At 46.0% G+C, this 16,187-nt stretch overlaps 15 non-coding genes and 27 pseudogenes across 15 annotated transcripts; all 42 read left to right on the top strand.

Annotated features, from left to right (window-relative positions):
- Positions 1 to 1,448: 1,448 nt before the first annotated feature.
- On the top strand, positions 1,449 to 1,567 carry LOC136728032 (uncharacterized; annotated as a pseudogene).
- Positions 1,568 to 1,785: 218 nt separating this feature from the next.
- On the top strand, positions 1,786 to 1,903 carry LOC136728672 (uncharacterized; annotated as a pseudogene).
- A 218-nt stretch (positions 1,904 to 2,121) lies between these two features.
- LOC136727755 (uncharacterized) lies at positions 2,122 to 2,240 on the top strand (annotated as a pseudogene).
- A 215-nt stretch (positions 2,241 to 2,455) lies between these two features.
- LOC136728341 (5S ribosomal RNA) lies at positions 2,456 to 2,574 on the top strand. Its single transcript, XR_010808695.1, has one exon. It is a non-coding gene; the product is annotated as a 5S ribosomal RNA (ribosomal RNA).
- A 219-nt stretch (positions 2,575 to 2,793) lies between these two features.
- Positions 2,794 to 2,912, top strand: LOC136728060 (uncharacterized; annotated as a pseudogene).
- A 215-nt stretch (positions 2,913 to 3,127) lies between these two features.
- Positions 3,128 to 3,246, top strand: LOC136728200 (uncharacterized; annotated as a pseudogene).
- A 221-nt stretch (positions 3,247 to 3,467) lies between these two features.
- On the top strand, positions 3,468 to 3,586 carry LOC136728287 (5S ribosomal RNA). Its single transcript, XR_010808646.1, has one exon. It is a non-coding gene; the product is annotated as a 5S ribosomal RNA (ribosomal RNA).
- Positions 3,587 to 3,796: 210 nt separating this feature from the next.
- Positions 3,797 to 3,915, top strand: LOC136728045 (uncharacterized; annotated as a pseudogene).
- A 223-nt stretch (positions 3,916 to 4,138) lies between these two features.
- On the top strand, positions 4,139 to 4,257 carry LOC136728619 (uncharacterized; annotated as a pseudogene).
- Positions 4,258 to 4,466: 209 nt separating this feature from the next.
- Positions 4,467 to 4,585, top strand: LOC136728091 (uncharacterized; annotated as a pseudogene).
- A 222-nt stretch (positions 4,586 to 4,807) lies between these two features.
- Positions 4,808 to 4,926, top strand: LOC136728424 (uncharacterized; annotated as a pseudogene).
- Positions 4,927 to 5,136: 210 nt separating this feature from the next.
- On the top strand, positions 5,137 to 5,255 carry LOC136727805 (uncharacterized; annotated as a pseudogene).
- Positions 5,256 to 5,473: 218 nt separating this feature from the next.
- Positions 5,474 to 5,592, top strand: LOC136727926 (uncharacterized; annotated as a pseudogene).
- A 225-nt stretch (positions 5,593 to 5,817) lies between these two features.
- On the top strand, positions 5,818 to 5,936 carry LOC136728216 (5S ribosomal RNA). Its single transcript, XR_010808582.1, has one exon. It is a non-coding gene; the product is annotated as a 5S ribosomal RNA (ribosomal RNA).
- A 208-nt stretch (positions 5,937 to 6,144) lies between these two features.
- Positions 6,145 to 6,263, top strand: LOC136728051 (uncharacterized; annotated as a pseudogene).
- A 224-nt stretch (positions 6,264 to 6,487) lies between these two features.
- Positions 6,488 to 6,606, top strand: LOC136728362 (5S ribosomal RNA). Its single transcript, XR_010808714.1, has one exon. It is a non-coding gene; the product is annotated as a 5S ribosomal RNA (ribosomal RNA).
- A 209-nt stretch (positions 6,607 to 6,815) lies between these two features.
- Positions 6,816 to 6,934, top strand: LOC136728639 (uncharacterized; annotated as a pseudogene).
- A 216-nt stretch (positions 6,935 to 7,150) lies between these two features.
- Positions 7,151 to 7,269, top strand: LOC136727886 (uncharacterized; annotated as a pseudogene).
- A 224-nt stretch (positions 7,270 to 7,493) lies between these two features.
- On the top strand, positions 7,494 to 7,612 carry LOC136727770 (5S ribosomal RNA). Its single transcript, XR_010808538.1, has one exon. It is a non-coding gene; the product is annotated as a 5S ribosomal RNA (ribosomal RNA).
- A 221-nt stretch (positions 7,613 to 7,833) lies between these two features.
- On the top strand, positions 7,834 to 7,952 carry LOC136728385 (5S ribosomal RNA). Its single transcript, XR_010808735.1, has one exon. It is a non-coding gene; the product is annotated as a 5S ribosomal RNA (ribosomal RNA).
- Positions 7,953 to 8,502: 550 nt separating this feature from the next.
- On the top strand, positions 8,503 to 8,621 carry LOC136728104 (uncharacterized; annotated as a pseudogene).
- Positions 8,622 to 8,845: 224 nt separating this feature from the next.
- LOC136728423 (uncharacterized) lies at positions 8,846 to 8,964 on the top strand (annotated as a pseudogene).
- Positions 8,965 to 9,174: 210 nt separating this feature from the next.
- Positions 9,175 to 9,293, top strand: LOC136727803 (uncharacterized; annotated as a pseudogene).
- A 218-nt stretch (positions 9,294 to 9,511) lies between these two features.
- Positions 9,512 to 9,630, top strand: LOC136727924 (uncharacterized; annotated as a pseudogene).
- A 225-nt stretch (positions 9,631 to 9,855) lies between these two features.
- Positions 9,856 to 9,974, top strand: LOC136728215 (5S ribosomal RNA). Its single transcript, XR_010808581.1, has one exon. It is a non-coding gene; the product is annotated as a 5S ribosomal RNA (ribosomal RNA).
- Positions 9,975 to 10,182: 208 nt separating this feature from the next.
- On the top strand, positions 10,183 to 10,301 carry LOC136728050 (uncharacterized; annotated as a pseudogene).
- Positions 10,302 to 10,525: 224 nt separating this feature from the next.
- Positions 10,526 to 10,644, top strand: LOC136728361 (5S ribosomal RNA). Its single transcript, XR_010808713.1, has one exon. It is a non-coding gene; the product is annotated as a 5S ribosomal RNA (ribosomal RNA).
- A 209-nt stretch (positions 10,645 to 10,853) lies between these two features.
- On the top strand, positions 10,854 to 10,972 carry LOC136728638 (uncharacterized; annotated as a pseudogene).
- Positions 10,973 to 11,188: 216 nt separating this feature from the next.
- Positions 11,189 to 11,307, top strand: LOC136727885 (uncharacterized; annotated as a pseudogene).
- Positions 11,308 to 11,531: 224 nt separating this feature from the next.
- On the top strand, positions 11,532 to 11,650 carry LOC136727758 (5S ribosomal RNA). Its single transcript, XR_010808537.1, has one exon. It is a non-coding gene; the product is annotated as a 5S ribosomal RNA (ribosomal RNA).
- Positions 11,651 to 11,871: 221 nt separating this feature from the next.
- Positions 11,872 to 11,990, top strand: LOC136727977 (uncharacterized; annotated as a pseudogene).
- Positions 11,991 to 12,540: 550 nt separating this feature from the next.
- On the top strand, positions 12,541 to 12,659 carry LOC136728103 (uncharacterized; annotated as a pseudogene).
- Positions 12,660 to 12,883: 224 nt separating this feature from the next.
- On the top strand, positions 12,884 to 13,002 carry LOC136728253 (5S ribosomal RNA). The gene has a single exon (XR_010808616.1). It is a non-coding gene; the product is annotated as a 5S ribosomal RNA (ribosomal RNA).
- A 226-nt stretch (positions 13,003 to 13,228) lies between these two features.
- LOC136728358 (5S ribosomal RNA) lies at positions 13,229 to 13,347 on the top strand. The gene has a single exon (XR_010808710.1). It is a non-coding gene; the product is annotated as a 5S ribosomal RNA (ribosomal RNA).
- Positions 13,348 to 13,555: 208 nt separating this feature from the next.
- On the top strand, positions 13,556 to 13,674 carry LOC136728041 (uncharacterized; annotated as a pseudogene).
- A 224-nt stretch (positions 13,675 to 13,898) lies between these two features.
- On the top strand, positions 13,899 to 14,017 carry LOC136728285 (5S ribosomal RNA). Its single transcript, XR_010808644.1, has one exon. It is a non-coding gene; the product is annotated as a 5S ribosomal RNA (ribosomal RNA).
- Positions 14,018 to 14,226: 209 nt separating this feature from the next.
- LOC136727997 (uncharacterized) lies at positions 14,227 to 14,345 on the top strand (annotated as a pseudogene).
- Positions 14,346 to 14,569: 224 nt separating this feature from the next.
- On the top strand, positions 14,570 to 14,688 carry LOC136727978 (5S ribosomal RNA). Its single transcript, XR_010808557.1, has one exon. It is a non-coding gene; the product is annotated as a 5S ribosomal RNA (ribosomal RNA).
- A 208-nt stretch (positions 14,689 to 14,896) lies between these two features.
- On the top strand, positions 14,897 to 15,015 carry LOC136727768 (uncharacterized; annotated as a pseudogene).
- Positions 15,016 to 15,234: 219 nt separating this feature from the next.
- LOC136728331 (5S ribosomal RNA) lies at positions 15,235 to 15,353 on the top strand. Its single transcript, XR_010808686.1, has one exon. It is a non-coding gene; the product is annotated as a 5S ribosomal RNA (ribosomal RNA).
- Positions 15,354 to 15,561: 208 nt separating this feature from the next.
- On the top strand, positions 15,562 to 15,680 carry LOC136728630 (uncharacterized; annotated as a pseudogene).
- A 209-nt stretch (positions 15,681 to 15,889) lies between these two features.
- Positions 15,890 to 16,008, top strand: LOC136728311 (5S ribosomal RNA). The gene has a single exon (XR_010808668.1). It is a non-coding gene; the product is annotated as a 5S ribosomal RNA (ribosomal RNA).
- The last annotated feature ends 179 nt before the right edge of the window (positions 16,009 to 16,187 follow it).

The following is a 16,187-nucleotide window of genomic DNA, read 5'->3' as shown; positions in this document are numbered from 1 at the left end:
CTCTCTCTCTCTCTCTCTCTCTCTCTCTCTCTCTCTCTCTCTCTCTCTCTCTCTCTCAATTCATTTCATTTGTATTGTCAAAGCAATTGGACATACATACACATACATACATATACACTCACCTAAAGGATTATTAGGAACACCTGTTCAATTTCTCATTAATGCAATTATCTAATCAACCAATCACATGGCAGTTGCTTCAATGCATTTAGGGGTGTGGTCCTGGTCAAGACAATCTCCTGAACTCCAAACTGAATGTCTGAATGGGAATGAAAGGTGATTTAAGCAATTTTGAGCGTGGCATGGTTGTTGGTGCCAGACGGGCCGGTCTGAGTATTTCACAATCTGCTCAGTTACTGGGATTTTCACGCACAACCATTTCTAGGGTTTACAAAGAATGGTGTGAAAAGGGAAAAACATCCAGTATGCGGCAGTCCTGTGGGCGAAAATGCCTTGTTGATGCTAGAGGTCAGAGGAGAATGGGCCGACTGATTCAAGCTGATAGAAGAGCAACTTTGACTGAAATAACCACTCGTTACAAACGAGGTATGCAGCAAAGCATTTGTGAAGCCACAACACGTACAACCTTGAGGCGGATGGGCTACAACAGCAGAAGACCCCACCGGGTACCACTCATCTCCACTACAAATAGGAAAAAGAGGTGAGACATTCAGATGGTAGAGTCAGAATTTGGCGTAAACAGAATGAGAACATGGATCCATCATGTCTTGTTACCACTGTGCAGGCTGGTGGTGGTGGTGTAATGGTGTGGGGGATGTCTTCTTGGCACACTTTAGGCCCCTTAGTACCAATTGGGCATTGTTTAAATGCTACGGCCTACCTGAGCATTGTTTCTGACCATGTCCATCCCTTTTTGACCACCATGTACCCATCCTCTGATGGCTACTTCCAGCAGGATAATGCACCATGTCACAAAGGTCGAATCATTTCAAATTGGTTTCATGAACATGACAATGAGTTCACTGTACTAAACTGGCCCCCACAGTCACCAGATCTCAACCCAATAGAGCATCTTTGGGATGTGGTGGAACGGGAGCTTCGTACCCTGGATGTGCATCCCACAAATCTCCATCAACTGCAAGATGCTATCCTATCAATATGGGCCAACATTTCTAAAGAATGCTTTCAGCACCTTGTTGAAGCAATGCCACGTAGAATTAAAGCAGTTCTGAAGGCGAAAGGGGGTCAAACACAGTATTAGTATGGTGTTCCTAATAATCCTTTAGGTGAGTTCATCGTAGCTCTTAATACTCTCTTTCTGTCTGGAGGAGATATAATTGAAGTATTGTACACGTACCCGGCTACTTTCAACACCCATTGCTGCACTGATATTTTTCCCTCCATTTTTCTTTATCCATTTTTTTTTTGCTGGAAGTTCCGTCAATAGCCGTCAGCCTTTAAGAGACATCATGCAGCCAGGCCTCTTGGCTTGCGGCCACACCGTCCTGAACGCGCCCAATCTCATCAGATCTCGGAAGCTAAACGGGGCAAGGGCTCGTCAGTACTTGGATGGGTGACCTCCTGGAGATATCAGGTGCTGCAAGTTATTTCGTCTCCTGGGTAACTTTATCGTAGCTCTAAATACTCTCTTTCAGTCTGGAGGAGATATTATTGAAGAATTCTACACGTACCCGGCTACTTTCAACACCCTTTGCTGCACTGATATTTTTCCCTCCATTTTCCATTTTTTTTTTTTTTTTTTTTGCTGAAAGTATTGTCAATACCCGCCAGCCTTTAAGAGACATCATGCAGCCAGGCCTCTTGGCTTGCGGCCACACCGTCCTGAACGCGCCCGATCTCATCAGATCTCGGAAGCTAACGGGGCAGGACCTGGTCAGTACTTGAATGTGAGACCTCCTGGAAATACCAGGTGCTGCAAGCTTTTACGTCTCCTGGGTAACTTTATCGTAGCTCTTAATACTCTCTTTCAGTCTGCAGGAGATATAATTGAAGAATTGTACACGTACCCGGCTACTTTCAACACCCTTTCCTGCACTGATATTTTTCCCTCCATTTTTCTATTTTTTTTTTTTTTTTTTTGCTGGAAATTCCGTCAATACCCGCCAGCCTTTAAGAGACATCATGCAGCCAGGCATCTCGGCTTGCGGCCACACCATCCTGAACGCGCCCGATCTCGTCAGATCTCGGAAGCTAAACGTGGCAGGACCTGGTCAGTACATGAATGTGAGACCTCCTGGAAATACCTGGTGCTGCAAGCTTTTACGTCTCCTGGGTAACTTTATCGTAGCTCTTAATACTCTCTATCTGTCTGGAGGAGATATAATTGAAGTATTGTACACGTACCCAGCTACTGTCAACACCATTTGCTGCACTGATATTTTTCCATCCATTTTTCTTTTTTTTTTTTTTTTTTGCTGGAAGTTCCGTCAATACCCGCCAACCTTTAAGAGACATCATGCAGCCAGGCCTTTCGGCTTGTGGCCACACCGTCCTGAATGCGCCCGATCTCGTCAGATCTCAGAAGTTAAACGGGGCAGGGCCTGGTCAGTACTTGGATGGGAGACCTCCTAGAAATACCAGGTGCTGCAAGCTTTTTACGTCTCCTGGGTAACTTCATCGTAGCTCTTAATACTCTCTTTTTGTCTCCAGGAGATATAATTGAAGAATTGTACACGTACCCGGCTACTTTCAACACACTTTCCTGCACTGATATTTTTCCCTCCATTTTTCTATTTTTTTTTATTTTTTTTTGCTGGAAATTCCCTCAATACCCGCCAGCCTTTAAGAGACATCATGCAGCCAGGCATCTCGGCTTGCGGCCACACCATCCTGAACTCGCCCGATCTCGTCAGATCTTGGAAGCTAAACGGGGCAGGACCTGGTCAGTACATGAATGTGAGACCTCCTGGAAATACCTCGTGCTGCAAGCTTTTACGTCTCCTGGGTAACTTTATCGTAGCTCTTAATACTCTCTATCTGTCTGGAGGAGATATAATTGAAGAATTGTACACCTACCCGGCTACCTTCAACACGCTTTGCTGCACTGATATTTTTCCCTCCATTTTTCTTTTTTCTATTGTTTCTTGCTGGAAGTTCCATCAATACCCTCCAGCCTTTAAGAGACATCATGCAGCCAGGCCTCTTGGCTTGAGGCCACACCGTCCTGAAGACGCAAGATCTCGTCAGATCTCGGAAGAAAAACTGGGCAGGGTCTGGTCAGTAATTGGATGGGTGACCTCCTGGAAATACCAGGTGCTGAAAGCTTTTTACATCTCCTGGGTAACTTCAGCGTAGCTCTTAATACTCTCATTCAGTCTGGAGGAGATATAATTGAAGAATTGTACATGTACCCGGCTACTTTCAACACCCTGTTCTGCACTGATATTTTTCCCTCCATTTTTCTATTTATTTATTTTTTATTTTTTGCTGGAAGTTCCGTCAATACCCGCCAGCCTTTAAGAGACATCATGCAGCCCGGCCTCTTGGCTTGCGGCCACACCGTCCTGAATGCGCCCGATCTCGTCAGATCTTGGAAGCTAAACGGGGCAGGGCCTGGTCAGTACTTGGATGGGAGACCTCCTAGAAATACCAGGTGCTGCAAGCTTTTTACGTCTCCTGGGTAACTTCATCGTAGCTCTTAATACTCTCTTTCTGTCTCCAGGAGATATAATTGAAGAATTGTACACGTACCAGGCTACTTTCAACACCCTTTGCTGCACTGGTATATTTCCCTCTATTTTTCTTTTTTTTTTTTGCTGGCAGTTCCGTCAATACCCGCCAGCCTTTAAGAGACATCATGCAGCCAGGCATCTCGGCTTGCAGCCACACCATCCTGAACGCGCCCGATCTCGTCATATCTCGGAAGCTAAACGGGGCAGGACCTGGTCAGTACATGAATGTGTGACCTCCTGGAAATACCTAGTGCTGCAAGCTTTTACGTCTCCTGGGTAACTTCATCGTAGCTCTTAATACTCTCTATCTGTCCGGAGGAGATATAATTGAAGTATTGTACACGTACCCAGCTACTGTCAACACCCTTTGCTGCACTGATATTTTTCCCTCCATTTTTCTTTTTTTTTTTTTTTTTTTTTTTTTTGCTTGAAGTTCCGTCAATACCCGCCAGCCTTTAAGAGACATCATGCAGCCAGACATCTCGGCTTGCGGCCACACCATCCTGAACGCGCCCGATCTTGTCAGATCTCGGAATCTAAACGGGGCAGGGCCTGGTCAGTACTTGGATGGGTGACCTCCAGGAAATACCAGGTGCTGCCAGCTTTTTACGTCTCCTGGGGAACTTCATCGTAGTTCTTAATACTCTCTTTCTGTCTGGAGAAGATATAATTGAAGAATTGTACACGTACCCGGCTACTTTCAACACCCTTTGCTGCACTGGTATTTTTCCCTCTTTTTTCTTTTTTTTTTTTGCTGGCAGTTCCGTCAATACCCGCCAGCCTTTAAGAGACATCATGCAGCCAGGCCTCTCGGCTTGCGGCCACACCATCCTGAACGCGCCCGATCTCGTCAGATCTCGGATGCTAAACGGGGCAGGACCTGGTCAGTACATGAATGTGAGACCTCCTGGAAATACCTCGTGCTACAAGCTTTTACGTCTCCTGGGTAACTTCATCGTAGCTCTTAATACTCTCTTTCTGTCTGGAGAAGATATAATTGAAGTATTGTACACGTATCCAGCTACTGTCAACACCCTTTGCTGCACTGATATTTTTCCATCCATTTTTCTTTTTTCTTTTTTATTTTTTTTTTTGCTGGAAGTTCTGTCAATACCCGCCAACCTTTAAGTGACATCATGCAGCCAGTTCTTTCGGCTTGTGGACACACCGTCCTGAATGCGCCCGATCTCGTCAGATCTCGGAAGCTAAACAGGGCAGGGCCTGGTCAGTACTTGGATGGGAGACCTCCTAGAAATACCAGGTGCTGCAAGTTTTTTACGTCTCCTGGGTAACTTCATCGTAGCTCTTAATACTCTTTTTCTGTCTCCAGGAGATATAATTGAAGAATTGTACACGTACCCGGCTACTTTCAACACCCTTTGCTGCACTGGTATATTTCCCTCTATTTTTCTTTTTTTTTTTTGCTGGCAGTTCCGTCAATACCCGCCAGCCTTTAAGAGACATCATGCAGCCAGACATCTCGGCTTGCGGCCACACCGTCCTGAACGCGCCCGATCTTGTCAGATCTCGGAAGCTAAACGGGGCAGGACCTGGTCAGTACTTAAATGTGAGACCTCCTGGAAATACCAGGTGCTGCCAGCTTTTTACGTCTCCTGGGTAACTTCATCGTAGCTCTTAATACTCTTTTTCTGTCTCCAGGAGATATAATTGAAGAATTGTACACGTATCCGGCTACTTTCAACACCTTTTCCTGCACTGATATTTTTCCCTCCATTTTTCTTTTTTTTTTTTTTTTTTTTGCTGGAAATTCCGTCAATACCCGCTAGCCTTTAAGAGACATCATGCAGCCAGACATCTCGGCTTGCGGCCACACCATCCTGAACGCGCCCGATCTCGTCAGATCTCGGAAGCTAAACGGGGCAGGGCCTGGTCTGTACATGAAAGTGAGACCTCCTGGAAATACCTAGTGCTGCAAGCTTTTTACGACTCCTGGGTAACTTCATCGTAGCTCTTAATACTCTCTTTCTGTCTCCAGGAGATATAATTGAAGAATTGTACACGTACCCGGCTACTGTCAACACCCTTTGCTGCACTGATATTTTTCCATCCATTTTTCTTTTTTCTTTTTTTTCTTTTTTTTTTTGCTGGAAGTTCCGTCAATACCCGCCAACCTTTAAGAGACATCATGCAGCCAGGCCTTTCGGCTTGTGGCCACACCGTCCTGAATGCGCCCGATCTCGTCAGATCTCGGAAGCTAAACGGGGCAGGGCCTGGTCAGTACTTGGATGGGAGACCTCCTAGAAATACCAGGTGCTGCAAGCTTTTTACGTCTCCTGGGTAACTTCATCGTAGCTCTTAATACTCTCTTTCTGTCTCCAGGAGATATAATTGAAGAATTGTACACGTACCCGGCTACTTTCAACACCCTTTGCTGCACTGGTATATTTCCCTCTATTTTTCTTTTTTTTTTGCTGGCAGTTCCGTCAATACCCGCCAGCCTTTAAGAGACATCATTCAGCCAGGCATCTCGGCTTGCGGCCACACCATCCTGAACGCGCCCGATCTCGTCAGATCTCGGAAGCTAAACGTGGCAGGACCTGGTCAGTACATGAAAGTGAGACCTCCTGGAAATACCTAGTGCTGCAAGCTTTTACGTCTCCTGGGTAACTTTATCGTAGCTCTTATTACTCTCTCTCTGTCTGGAGGAGATATAATTGAAGTATTGTACACGTATCCAGCTACTGTCAACACCCTTTGCTGCACTGATATTTTTCCATCCATTTTTCTTTTTTCTTTTTTTCTTTTTTTTTTTTGCTGGAAGTTCCGTCAATACCCGCCAACCTTTAAGAGACATCATGCAGCCAGGCCTTTCGGCTTGTGGCCACACCATCCTGAATGCGCCCGATCTCGTCAGATCTCGGAAGCTAAAAGGGGCAGGGCCTGGTCAGTACTTGGATGGGAGACCTCCTAGAAATACCAGGTGCTGCAAGCTTTTTACGTCTCCTGGGTAACTTCATCGTAGCTCTTAATACTCTCTTTCTGTCTCCAGGAGATATAATTGAAGAATTGTACACGTACCCGGCTACTTTCAACACCCTTTGCTGCACTGGTATATTTCCCTCTATTTTTCTTTTTTTTTTTGCTGGCAGTTCCGTCAATACCCGCCAGCCTTTAAGAGACATTATGCAGCCAGGCATCTCGGCTTGCGGCCACACCATCCTGAACGCCCCCGATCTCGTCAGATCTCGGAAGCTATATGGGGCAGGGCCTGGTCAGTACTTGCATGGGAGACCTCCTAGAAATACCAGGTGCTGCAAGCTTTTTACGACTCCTGGGTAACTTCATCGTAGCTCTTAATACTCTCTTTCTGTCTCCAGGAGATATAATTGAAGAATTGTACACGTACCCGGCTACTTTCAACACCCTTTGCTGCACTGATATTTTTCCCTCCATTTTTCTTTTTTCTTTTTTTTTTTGCTGGCAGTTCCGTCAATACCCGCCAGCCTTTAAGAGACATCATGCAGCCAGGCATCTCGGCTTGCGGCCACACCATCCTGAACGCGCCCGATCTCGTCAGATCTCGGAAGCTAAACGGGGTAGGACCTGGTCAGTACATGAAAGTGAGACCTCCTGGAAATACCTAGTGCTGCAAGCTTTTTCGTCTCCTGGGTAACTTTATCGTAGCTTTTAATACTCTCTCTCTGTCTGGAGGAGATATAATTGAAGTATTGTACACGTATCCAGCTACTGTCAACACCCTTTGCTGCACTGATATTTTTCCATCCATTTTTCTTTTTTGTTTTTTTGTTTTTTTTTTTTGCTGGAAGTTCCGTCAATACCCGCCAACCTTTAAGAGACATCATGCAGCCAGGCCTTTCGGCTTGCGGCCACACCATCCTGAACGCGCCCGATCTCGTCAGATCTCGGAAGCTAAACGGGGCAGGGCCTGGTCAGTACTTGGATGGGAGACCTCCTAGAAATACCAGGTGCTGCAAGCTTTTTACGTCTCCTGGGTAACTTCATCGTAGCTCTTAATACTCTCTTTCTGTCTCCAGGAGATATAATTGAAGAATTGTACACGTACCCGGCTACTTTCAACACCCTGTCCTGCACTGATATTTTTCCCTCCATTTTTCTATTTATTTATTTTTTATTTTTTGCTGGAAGTTCCGTCAATACCCGCCAGCCTTTAAGAGACATCATGCAGCCAGGCCTCTTGGCTTCCGGCCGCACCGTCCTGAACACGCCCGATCTCGTCAGATCTCGGAAGCTAAACGGGGCAGGGCCTGGTCAGTACTTGGATGGGTGACCTCCTGGAAATACCAGGTGCTGCAAGCTTTTTACGTCTCCTGGGTAACTTCATCATAGCTCTTAATACTCTCTTTCAGTCTGTAGGAGATATTATTGAAGAATTGTACACGTACCCGGCTACTTTCAAAACCCTTTGCTGCACTGATATTTTTCCCTCCATTTTTCTTTTTTCTTTTTTTTTTTGCTGGAAGTTCCGTCAATACCCGCCAGCCTTAAAGAGACATCATGCAGCCGGGCCTCTCGGCTTTCGGCCACACCGTCCTAAACGCGCATGATATCGTCAGATCTCGGAAGCTAAACGGGGCAGGACCTGGTCAGTACATGAATGTGACACCTCCTGGAAATACCTGGTGCTGCAAGCTTTTACGTCTCCTGGGTAACTTTATCGTAGCTCTTAATACTCTCTATCTGTCTGGAGGAGATATAATTGAAGTATTGTACACGTACCCAGCTACTGTCAACACCATTTGCTGCACTGATATTTTTCCATCCATTTTTCTTTTTTTTTTTTTTTTTTGCTGGAAGTTCCGTCAATACCCGCCAACCTTTAAGAGACATCATGCAGCCAGGCCTCTCGGCTTGCGGCCACACCATCCTAAACGCGCCCGATCTCGTCAGATCTCGGAAGCTAAACGGGGCAGGACCTGGTCTGTACATGAAAGTGAGACCTCCTGGAAATACCTAGTGCTGCAAGCTTTTACGTCTCCTGGGTAACTTTATCGTAGCTCTTAATACTCTCTCTCTGTCTGGAGGAGATATAATTGAAGTATTGTACACGTATCCAGCTATTGTCAACACCCTTTGCTGCACTGATATTTTTCCATCCATTTTTCTTTTTTCTTTTTTTCTTTTTTTTTTTTGCTGGAAGTTCCGTCAATACCCGCCAACCTTTAAGAGACATCATGCAGCCAGTTCTTTCGGCTTGTGGACACACCGTCCTGAATGCGCCCGATCTCGTCAGATCTCGGAAGCTAAACAGGGCAGGGCCTGGTCAGTACTTGGATGGGAGACCTCCTAGAAATACCAGGTGCTGCAAGTTTTTTACGTCTCCTGGGTAACTTCATCGTAGCTCTTAATACTCTTTTTCTGTCTCCAGGAGATATAATTGAAGAATTGTACACGTACCCGGCTACTTTCAACACCCTTTGCTGCACTGGTATATTTCCCTCTATTTTTCTTTTTTTTTTTTGCTGGCAGTTCCGTCAATACCCGCCAGCCTTTAAGAGACATCATGCAGCCAGACATCTCGGCTTGCGGCCACACCGTCCTGAACGCGCCCGATCTTGTCAGATCTCGGAAGCTAAACGGGGCAGGACCTGGTCAGTACTTAAATGTGAGACCTCCTGGAAATACCAGGTGCTGCCAGCTTTTTACGTCTCCTGGGTAACTTCATCGTAGCTCTTAATACTCTTTTTCTGTCTCCAGGAGATATAATTGAAGAATTGTACACGTATCCGGCTACTTTCAACACCTTTTCCTGCACTGATATTTTTCCCTCCATTTTTCTTTTTTTTTTTTTTTTTTTTGCTGGAAATTCCGTCAATACCCGCTAGCCTTTAAGAGACATCATGCAGCCAGACATCTCGGCTTGCGGCCACACCATCCTGAACGCGCCCGATCTCGTCAGATCTCGGAAGCTAAACGGGGCAGGGCCTGGTCTGTACATGAAAGTGAGACCTCCTGGAAATACCTAGTGCTGCAAGCTTTTTACGACTCCTGGGTAACTTCATCGTAGCTCTTAATACTCTCTTTCTGTCTCCAGGAGATATAATTGAAGAATTGTACACGTACCCGGCTACTGTCAACACCCTTTGCTGCACTGATATTTTTCCATCCATTTTTCTTTTTTCTTTTTTTTCTTTTTTTTTTTGCTGGAAGTTCCGTCAATACCCGCCAACCTTTAAGAGACATCATGCAGCCAGGCCTTTCGGCTTGTGGCCACACCGTCCTGAATGCGCCCGATCTCGTCAGATCTCGGAAGCTAAACGGGGCAGGGCCTGGTCAGTACTTGGATGGGAGACCTCCTAGAAATACCAGGTGCTGCAAGCTTTTTACGTCTCCTGGGTAACTTCATCGTAGCTCTTAATACTCTCTTTCTGTCTCCAGGAGATATAATTGAAGAATTGTACACGTACCCGGCTACTTTCAACACCCTTTGCTGCACTGGTATATTTCCCTCTATTTTTCTTTTTTTTTTGCTGGCAGTTCCGTCAATACCCGCCAGCCTTTAAGAGACATCATTCAGCCAGGCATCTCGGCTTGCGGCCACACCATCCTGAACGCGCCCGATCTCGTCAGATCTCGGAAGCTAAACGTGGCAGGACCTGGTCAGTACATGAAAGTGAGACCTCCTGGAAATACCTAGTGCTGCAAGCTTTTACGTCTCCTGGGTAACTTTATCGTAGCTCTTATTACTCTCTCTCTGTCTGGAGGAGATATAATTGAAGTATTGTACACGTATCCAGCTACTGTCAACACCCTTTGCTGCACTGATATTTTTCCATCCATTTTTCTTTTTTCTTTTTTTCTTTTTTTTTTTTGCTGGAAGTTCCGTCAATACCCGCCAACCTTTAAGAGACATCATGCAGCCAGGCCTTTCGGCTTGTGGCCACACCATCCTGAATGCGCCCGATCTCGTCAGATCTCGGAAGCTAAAAGGGGCAGGGCCTGGTCAGTACTTGGATGGGAGACCTCCTAGAAATACCAGGTGCTGCAAGCTTTTTACGTCTCCTGGGTAACTTCATCGTAGCTCTTAATACTCTCTTTCTGTCTCCAGGAGATATAATTGAAGAATTGTACACGTACCCGGCTACTTTCAACACCCTTTGCTGCACTGGTATATTTCCCTCTATTTTTCTTTTTTTTTTTGCTGGCAGTTCCGTCAATACCCGCCAGCCTTTAAGAGACATTATGCAGCCAGGCATCTCGGCTTGCGGCCACACCATCCTGAACGCCCCCGATCTCGTCAGATCTCGGAAGCTATATGGGGCAGGGCCTGGTCAGTACTTGCATGGGAGACCTCCTAGAAATACCAGGTGCTGCAAGCTTTTTACGACTCCTGGGTAACTTCATCGTAGCTCTTAATACTCTCTTTCTGTCTCCAGGAGATATAATTGAAGAATTGTACACGTACCCGGCTACTTTCAACACCCTTTGCTGCACTGATATTTTTCCCTCCATTTTTCTTTTTTCTTTTTTTTTTTGCTGGCAGTTCCGTCAATACCCGCCAGCCTTTAAGAGACATCATGCAGCCAGGCATCTCGGCTTGCGGCCACACCATCCTGAACGCGCCCGATCTCGTCAGATCTCGGAAGCTAAACGGGGTAGGACCTGGTCAGTACATGAAAGTGAGACCTCCTGGAAATACCTAGTGCTGCAAGCTTTTTCGTCTCCTGGGTAACTTTATCGTAGCTTTTAATACTCTCTCTCTGTCTGGAGGAGATATAATTGAAGTATTGTACACGTATCCAGCTACTGTCAACACCCTTTGCTGCACTGATATTTTTCCATCCATTTTTCTTTTTTCTTTTTTTCTTTTTTTTTTTTGCTGGAAGTTCCGTCAATACCCGCCAACCTTTAAGAGACATCATGCAGCCAGGCCTTTCGGCTTGCGGCCACACCATCCTGAACGCGCCCGATCTCGTCAGATCTCGGAAGCTAAACGGGGCAGGGCCTGGTCAGTACTTGGATGGGAGACCTCCTAGAAATACCAGGTGCTGCAAGCTTTTTACGTCTCCTGGGTAACTTCATCGTAGCTCTTAATACTCTCTTTCTGTCTCCAGGAGATATAATTGAAGAATTGTACACGTACCCGGCTACTTTCAACACCCTGTCCTGCACTGATATTTTTCCCTCCATTTTTCTATTTATTTATTTTTTATTTTTTGCTGGAAGTTCCGTCAATACCCGCCAGCCTTTAAGAGACATCATGCAGCCAGGCCTCTTGGCTTCCGGCCGCACCGTCCTGAACACGCAGAATCTCGTCAGATCTCGGAAGCTAAACGGGGCAGGGCCTGGTCAGTACTTGGATGGGTGACCTCCTGGAAATACCAGGTGCTGCAAGCTTTTTACGTCTCCTGGGTAACTTCATCATAGCTCTTAATACTCTCTTTCAGTCTGTAGGAGATATTATTGAAGAATTGTACACGTACCCGGCTACTTTCAAAACCCTTTGCTGCACTGATATTTTTCCCTCCATTTTTCTTTTTTCTTTTTTTTTTTGCTGGAAGTTCCGTCAATACCCGCCAGCCTTAAAAAGACATCATGCAGCCGGGCCTCTCGGCTTTCGGCCACACCGTCCTAAACGCGCATGATATCGTCAGATCTCGGAAGCTAAACGGGGCAGGACCTGGTCAGTACATGAATGTGACACCTCCTGGAAATACCTGGTGCTGCAAGCTTTTACGTCTCCTGGGTAACTTTATCGTAGCTCTTAATACTCTCTATCTGTCTGGAGGAGATATAATTGAAGTATTGTACACGTACCCAGCTACTGTCAACACCATTTGCTGCACTGATATTTTTCCATCCATTTTTCTTTTTTTTTTTTTTTTTTGCTGGAAGTTCCGTCAATACCCGCCAACCTTTAAGAGACATCATGCAGCCAGGCCTCTCGGCTTGCGGCCACACCATCCTAAACGCGCCCGATCTCGTCAGATCTCGGAAGCTAAACGGGGCAGGACCTGGTCTGTACATGAAAGTGAGACCTCCTGGAAATACCTAGTGCTGCAAGCTTTTACGTCTCCTGGGTAACTTTATCGTAGCTCTTAATACTCTCTCTCTGTCTGGAGGCGATATAATTGAAGTATTGTACACGTATCCAGCTATTGTCAACACCCTTTGCTGCACTGATATTTTTCCATCCATTTTTCTTTTTTCTTTTTTTCTTTTTTTTTTTTGCTGGAAGTTCCGTCAATACCCGCCATCCTTTAAGAGACATCATGCAGCCAGGCCTTTCGGCTTGTGGCCACACCATCCTGAACGCGCCCGATCTCGTCAGATCTCGGAAGCTAAACGGGGCAGGGCCTGGTCAGTACTTGGATGGGAGACCTCCTAGAAATACCAGGTGCTGCAAGCTTTTTATGACTCCTGGGTAACTTCATCGTAGCTCTTAATACTCTCTTTCTGTCTCCAGGAGATATAATTGAAGAATTGTACACGTACCCGGCTACTGTCAACACCCTTTGCTGCACTGATATTTTTCCATCCATTTTTCTTTTTTCTTTTTTTTCTTTTTATTTTTTGCTGGAAGTTCCGTCAATACCCGCCAACCTTTAAGAGACATCATGCAGCCAGGCCTTTTGGCTTGTGGCCACACCGTCCTGAATGCGCCCGATCTCGTCAGATCTCGGAAGCTAAACGGGGCAGGGCCTGGTCAGTACTTGGATGGGAGACCTCCTAGAAATACCAGGTGCTGCAAGGTTTTTACGTCTCCTGGGTAACTTCATCGTAGCTCTTAATACTCTCTTTCTGTCTCCAGGAGATATAATTGAAGAATTGTACACGTACCCGGCTACTTTCAACACCCTTTGCTGCACTGGTATATTTCCCTCTATTTTTCTTTTTTTTTTGCTGGCAGTTCCGTCAATACCCGCCAGCCTTTAAGAGACATCATGCAGCCAGGCATCTCGGCTTGCGGCCACACCATCCTGAACGCGCCCGATCTCGTCAGATCTCGGAAGCTAAACGCGGCAGGACCTGGTCAGTACATGAAAGTGAGACCTCCTGGAAATACCTAGTGCTGCAAGCTTTTACGTCTCCTGGGTAACTTTATCGTAGCTCTTATTACTCTCTCTCTGTCTGTAGGAGATATAATTGAAGTATTGTACACGTATCCAGCTACTGTCAACACCCTTTGCTGCACTGATATTTTTCCATCCATTTTTCTTTTTACTTTTTTTCTTTTTTTTTTTTGCTGGAAGTTCCGTCAATACCCGCCAACCTTTAAGAGACATCATGCAGCCAGGCCTTTCGGCTTGTGGCCACACCATCCTGAATGCGCCCGATCTCGTCAGATCTCGGAAGCTAAACGGGGCAGGGCCTGGTCAGTACTTGGATGGGATACCTCCTAGAAATACCAGGTGCTGCAAGCTTTTTACGTCTCCTGGGTAACTTCATCGTAGCTCTTAATACTCTCTTTCTGTCTCCAGGAGATATAATTGAAGAATTGTACACGTACCCGGCTACTTTCAACACCCTTTGCTGCACTGGTATATTTCCCTCTATTTTTCTTTTTTTTTTTGCTGGCAGTTCCGTCAATACCCGCCAGCCTTTAAGAGACATCATGCAGCCAGGCATCTCGGCTTGCGGCCACACCATCCTGAACGCGCCCGATCTCGTCAGATCTTGGAAGCTAAACGGGGTTGGACCTGGTCAGTACATGAAAGTGAGACCTCCTGGAAATACCTAGTGCTGCAAGCTTTTTCGTCTCCTGGGTAACTTTATCGTAGCTCTTAATACTCTCTCTCTGTCTGGAGGAGATATAATTGAAGTATTGTACACGTATCCAGCTACTGTCAACACCCTTTGCTGCACTGATATTTTTCCATCCCTTTTTCTTTTTTGTTTTTTTCTTTTTTTTTTTTGCTGGAAGTTCCGTCAATACCCGCCAACCTTTAAGAGACATCATGCAGCCAGGCCTTTCGGCTTGCGGCCACACCATCCTGAACGCGCCCGATCTCGTTAGATCTCGGAAGCTAAACGGGGCAGGGCCTGGTCAGTACTTGGATGGGAGACCTCCTAGAAATACCAGGTGCTGCAAGCTTTTTACGTCTCCTGGGTAACTTCATCGTAGCTCTTAATACTCTCTTTCTGTCTCCAGGAGATATAATTGAAGAATTGTACACGTACCCGGCTACTTTCAACACCCTTTGCTGCACTGGTATATTTCCCTTTATTTTTCTTTTTTTTCTGCTGGCAGTTCCGTCAATACCCGCCAACCTTTAAGAGACATCATGCAGCCAGGCCTTTTGACTTGTGGCCACACCGTCCTGAATTCCACCGATCTCGTCAGATCTCGGAAGCTAAACGGGGCAGGGCCTGGTCAGTACTTGGATGGGAGACCTCCTAGAAATACCAGGTGCTGTAAGCTTTTTACGTCTCCTGGGTAACTTCATCGTAGCTCTTAATACTCTCTATCTGTCTCCAGGAGATATAATTGAAGAATTGTACACGTACCCGGCTACTTTCAACACCTTTTCCTGCACTGATATTTTTCCCTCCATTTTTCTTTTTTTTTTTTTTTTTTTTTGCTGGAAATTCCGTCAATACCCGCTAGCCTTTAAGAGACATCATGCAGCCAGACATCTCGGCTTGCGGCCACACCATCCTGAATGCGCCCGATCTCGTCAGATCTCGGAAGCTAAACGGGGCAGGGCCTGGTCAGTACTTGGATGGGAGACCTCCTAGAAATACCAGGTGGTGCAAGCTTTTTACGTCTCCTGGGTAACTTCATCGTAGCTCTTAATACTCTCTTTCTGTCTCCAGGAGATATAATTGAAGAATTGTACACGTACCCGGCTACTTTCAACACCCTTTGCTGCACTGGTATATTTCCCTTTATTTTTCTTTTTTTTCTGCTGGCAGTTCCGTCAATACCCGCCAGCCTTTAAGAGACATCATGCAGCCAGGCATCTCGGCTTGCGGCCACACCATCCTGAACGCGCCCGATCTCGTCAGATCTCGGAAGCTAAACGGGGCAGGACCTGGTCAGTACATGAATGTGAGACCTCCTGGAAATACCTGGTGCTGCAAGCTTTTACGTCTCCTGGGTAACTTTATCGTAGCTCTTAATACTCTCTATCTGTCTGGAGGAGATTTAATTGAAGTATTGTACACGTACCCAGCTACTGTCAACACCCTTTGCTGCACTGATATTTTTCCATCCATTTTTTTTTTTTTTTTTTGCTGGAAGTTCCGTCAATACCCGCCAACCTTTAAGAGACATCATCCAGCCAGGCCTTTCGGCTTGTGGCCACACCGTCCTGAATGCGCTCGATCTCGTCAGATCTCGGAAGCTAAACGGGGCAGGGCCTGGTCAGTACTTGGATGGGAGACCTCCTAGAAAAACCAGGTGCTGCAAGCTTTTTACGTCTCCTGGGTAACTTCATCGTAGCTCTTAATACTCTCTTTCTGTCTCCAGGAGATATAATTGAAGAATTGTACATGTACCCGGCTACTTTCAACACCCTGTCCTGCACTGATATTTTTCCCTCCATTTTTCTATTTATTTATTTTTTATTTTTTGCTGGAAGTTCCGTCAAT

Source organism: Amia ocellicauda, unplaced genomic scaffold (assembly GCF_036373705.1).
Source record: "Amia ocellicauda isolate fAmiCal2 unplaced genomic scaffold, fAmiCal2.hap1 HAP1_SCAFFOLD_29, whole genome shotgun sequence".
NCBI classification, from domain to species: domain Eukaryota; kingdom Metazoa; phylum Chordata; class Actinopteri; order Amiiformes; family Amiidae; genus Amia; species Amia ocellicauda.
The sequence above is the reverse complement of the archived record's forward strand: the minus strand, read 5'-3'. Positions and strand labels throughout refer to the sequence as shown.